Below are 5426 nucleotides of genomic sequence, written 5' to 3' on the forward strand. Positions count from 1 at the left end.
AAAAAAAAAGAGCAGTTTGGTGGAACAAAGGAAGAAAAAACAATATTGGAGTAGGAAGTTGGAGGAGCTGAGGGAAAAGCTTCCTCTAGGGCATCAGCATTTGAGACAGTAAGTGCAGAGGGACCGAGGAAGGGAGAAAGCAGCATTTGAGCAGGGAAGGGAGGTGAAAAGAGGGCTTATGTGAAACTAAGAAATGCATGATATCACTGGGGGGGGGTCAAATTGAATAGATGGGGAGAGAATCCTTCAGAAAAGTAATAGGATAGAAATCCTAGAAAACAACTAGGCCTTGCATCCAGAGACTATGGTGGAGGAGCTGGCATTAGCTCAGAGAGGCAGCTTCAGGAAGAGAGGAAGAAAGCTTTCCGGACAATATAATATTGATACTTGTGATTCATCTAATATTTATAATCTAGGGATGCCACACACATATAGCTATGATGTCACCTTAGGTCGTTCAAATTATATAATATCTATTAATATGCTCTATCTCAGAAAATTTCGTAGACATACAAGGTAATGAATGTCAAGCTTCTATCTTAGTGCCTGGAATAAAGTACCACTTAATACTGTATTAGTAATAGGACAAAGTTGGCTATGGTCACTGTACTGGAAGGCAAAACCTAGGCTGTCTGTGCCACAATGAAAACAGCACTCATATCTTGACAACAGCTCAAAAGTTTCATTTTTATTCCTACAACATGCTTAGCAAGGTTCATTGGCATTGGCGGGTCACATGTGGACCTGGGCTACTGATGGAGGTATAAGCATGTTTTAGCTGCATTTTAAGCATGACCTCCTTGCTTACCACATGAGGGTAAGAGAGGGGGCTAGAAATTCTGTGTTTTAGATCAAAAGAGATGTGTTTTTCCAGTTTTGTGTGCATTCCTAGGGGACTGGAAAATAAGGGAGAGCCACTGGCTCTTTAGAAACAATAAGGGCCTCTTCCACAATCCTGACAGTCACTTTTCTCATGTCGGAGAGAGTGAAGTGTCTAAGTCCCAGCTTCCCAAGTACTATCTATCCTATGGGGTCATGAAACTGAATGTGGAGGGCTACAAAATGTTTGCCAATGGTGAAAGGTTTGGGGGCACATAATGACCAAAAGATAAATTTAGAATCAAGTATGTAATGAGCTGAGGAGTTTCTGGCCATCAATCTGTGACTTTACTACAGCCTCACGCCTAAACACCAAACCTGTGCACTTTGAACTGTGTGTGCTTTCATGCCATGCAATACCAATAAACTGCTGCCATTCTTTAGCTTAGAAGCATTGTTATATGTTTATTGTACATACAGGAACATGATGCTTTAATTCCTATAAAAAATAAGAAAAGAAACGTTTTATATTTTCTTAGTGTCATTTCTCAGCTAGTAAGCATCAAAATGTTAAATATTTGCATTATATTGCCTTAGAATATCTGATTTTTAAAAATTGCTATTTTAATTGCAGACTGAAATTTCATTTTAAAAAGTCATTAAAATGAATTTTGGTGTGGAATTAGGACAGATTTTTCCAAGAACTTTTCAAATGATCTTAAGATATGTCTACTGTTTTGAATTGTATATTTATGCAAAATAGCATTCTTGGCCTTAGTGATTTTAAAATCAAAACATTGGTTAATTTTGAAAAACAAAATTGAAGATGCCATGTCCTAAAGTATGAACTGTTAGGTCAAAAAGGAATTTTTTTTTGAGACAGGATTTCTCTCTGTAGTCCTGGCTGTCCTGGAACTCACTCTGTAGACCAGGCTGGCCTTGAACTCAGAAATCCACCTCCCTCTGCCTCCCAAGTGCTGGGATTAAAGGCATGTACCACCAATACCCGGCCAAAAAGGAATTCTTTATGTAAAAATAAATGAGCCTGGCCATCTTACTAGGATGGAAATTTGCATGCTTTTTAAATAAATGGTTAAAAACATCTCTGCTCTTAGGTATATTCATGTCACAAATGAATTGTATTCCCTTCTGATGCACACACACCCCAAAACTCAGATAATCCTTGGGAAATTGTGTTGATTCTCATGACTTTTACATATCTGAAAAGAAAAAAAGTAGAACTCCAGGCTATTAACTGTGTTACATCTAGCTGGGAGTAATTTCTGAGGATGTTTGTGTCAACTAAAAATAAAAGCATAAATGAACAAGGAAGACATTTGATGGACTGTGTTTTCTTCCTGAATTTCATTTTGGATTTGCCAACATTGAAGAAAATCTTCTAGGATTCCCACTTTGCATCACATTACAATGCAGCTGGCTTCACTGTTCCTCAGGTTGCAGGAACATAAGCAGGTACGTCTGTACTTAGAAAATTCCACTGGGAGATCCCTAAACAGCCACTCACTGAGAGCTTCTAGTGATATATTTGATTTCTGAAATCTTTTAATAATTAAATAAAATATTATAAGATACAACAAAAACTTACTCACTGGAATGGGACAGAACCAAGAAACAAAAGAAAAAGAGCCCAAAAGCAGGCACAAGAATTGAAGATGGGGGATTGCACTGAATCTATAGGTTGCTTTTACTAGGGTGGTCATTTTTGCTATATTGCTCCCATCAATCCATGAGCATGGGAGATCTTTTCATCTCCTGATATCTTCTTCAATTTTTTCAATGTCATATAAAGCTTTTACTTACTTGTTAGAGTTACTCCAAGATAGGTTATATCATTTGAGGATATTTAGAAAGATGTTTCCCTGATTTCTTTCTCAGTCCATTTGTCATTTGTATATAGGATGGCTACTGAATTTTGTGACTTAATTTTGTTTCCAGCTACTTTGCTGAAAGTGTCAGCTGTAGGAACTTCCTTGTAGAATTTTAGAGTCACTTGTGTATACTATCATATCATTGGCAAATAAAGATATGACTTCAAATAAAGATTTGACTTCATCATTTCCAATTTGTATCTCTTTGATCTTCAGTTGTAATTATTGCTCTATGTAAGACTTCAAGTACTATATTGACTAGGTATGAAGAGAGTGGACAGCTTTGTCTTCTTGTTACTGATTTTAGTGAATTGCTTTGAGTTCCTCTGCATTTATGTTGGCTACAGGCTTGCTGTAAACTGCCTTTACTATGTTGAAGTATGTCCCTTGGATCCATAGTCTCTCCAGGAGGGTTGTTGTATGCCATTAATGGCCTTTTCTGCATCTGATGAGATAAACATGTGATTTTGTCTTTCCATCTGTTTATACGGTGAATTACATTAATAGATTTATATATGTTGAACCAATCCTGCAACTCTGGGATGAAGACTACTTGATAATGGCAGATGACATTTCTGTTGTGTTCTTGGATTTGGTTTTAAGGTATTTTATTGAGAATATTTTTATCTGTGCTCATAAGGGAAATTGATGTCTAATCATTTCTTTGTTAGTGCTTTATGTGGTTTGGGTATCAGGGTAACTGTGGCCTCATAAAACAAATTGGACAATATTTGTTCTGTTACTATTTTGTGGAATAATTTGAGGAGTATTGTCATCAACTCTTCATTGAAAGTCTAGTAGAATTCTATGCTAACACCATCTGGCACAGGACTTTTCTTGGTTGAGAAATATTAAGGATTCCTTCTCTTTCACTAGGGTTTATAAGTCTATTTAAATTGCTTGTCTGATATTGATTTAACTTTGGTAAATGTTATGTATCAGAAAATTATCCTTTTTTTGGTTTTCTAATTTGTTGGAGTTCAGGTTATTAAAGCATATCCTTATGATTCTTTGGATTTCCCTGGTGTCTATTGTTATGCCCCCTTTCATTTCTAATTTTGTTAATTTGGATATTCTGCCTTTTAGTAAATTTGCATAAGGATTTATCATTCTTCTTGATTTTTTTAAAGAACAAATATTTTGTTTCTTTTTTAAAATAATAGATATATTTAATGGAAATGTAATATTTACAGAAAGTATAACCAATTTATACCACTGATAAAGGTATATTTTATTTGTCTAGTTTTAAAACAATGATTTAGAAAGAGTTTGATTTAGTTTTAAATAACACAGTTTATATTTTTTTTAAAAAGTCTCACTTGAATTAAATTTTTTCTTACTATCCAAACATCTTGTAACCTCTGCACATGTATTTTCCTTTTAGTTTATGGTCTAAGGCCCCAAACTATGTAGTGCATAGGACTAGAGATGTAAACAAGCATGGAGAAATAGAGATGTGGAGAAAAAAATGAAGAAAGCTCTAGCACTGAGTCTTAACACACTTCATTTTTGAGGTTGATTTGTCTGAGTGTGTAGACTGAGGAACAAACTATGAAAGTAGAAAATTTCCAAATAACTTTTAAGTGAAATAAATGTCCATGTTAAGTAATAAAAAACAATCTGCTAATTCGTAGCTATATATACATATATGTGTGTGTAATTACATTTTGTTTCATTGAGTCTTCATTTTTGTTTCTATTTTGTTGATTTCAGCCATGAGATTGTTTTATTTATTGTGTACTCCCTTTGGGTGAGATTTTTTTTTCTTTTTGGTTCTAGGATTTTCAGGTGTGCTGTTAAGTTACTTGTGCAAGGTCTCTCCAGTTTTTTTATGTAGGAACTTAGGGCTTTGAACCAGATCCACTGTGTCACATAAATATGGGGATGTTGACTATTCATTTTCATCCAATTCTCGGAAGTCTTTATTTCTTTCTTAATTTCTGTCTTAATCCATCTTTCATTCAGTAGAGAATTGTTCAGTTTCCGTGAGTTAGGAAGCTTTCTGTTGTTTTTGTTGTTGTTGGCATGTAGCTTTAATCGGTGTTGGTCAGATAGGATACAGGAAGTTATTTCAATTTTCTTTTATCTCTTCAAATTTGCTTTGTGTCTGAAAATGTGGTCAGTTTTGGAGAAGATTCTGTCAGGTGCTGAGAGTTATATTCTTTTGTGTTTGGGTGAAATGTGCTATAGATATATATTAGGTCCATTTGATTTAAAACATCAGTTAGTTCCAGCATTTCTCTGTATAGTTTTTGTTTGAATAATCTATCTATTAATGAGAGTGGAACATTGAAGTCTCCCACTATCACTATGTAAGAGTCAATATGGGATTTAAGCTATAGTAGTGTTTCTTTTAGAAACTTGTGTGCCCTTGTCCTCTTGGTGGATTTTTCATTTGCCACATGTAGTGTCCTTCCCTGTCTCTTCTGATCAGTTTTGGCTTAAAGTCTATTTTGTCAGATATTAAAATGACTCTACCAGCTTGTTTTTTAGGTACATTTGCTTGGAATATCTTTTTCTATTCTCTTACTCTGAGGTGATATCTATCCTTGATGTTAAGTTTTATTTCTTAAATGCAACAGAAGGATGGATCCTGTTTTCTCATTCATACTGTAACTCTGTCTTTTCAATTGTGATCATTGGTTTTGAGCTATATCAACTTGTTGATATCTCTTCTTGTGTTTGTTGATGCCTGTTATTTTGTCGTTAATGATGTTT

Source organism: Mastomys coucha, chromosome X, assembly GCF_008632895.1.
Source record: "Mastomys coucha isolate ucsf_1 chromosome X, UCSF_Mcou_1, whole genome shotgun sequence".
NCBI classification, from domain to species: Eukaryota; Metazoa; Chordata; class Mammalia; order Rodentia; family Muridae; genus Mastomys; species Mastomys coucha.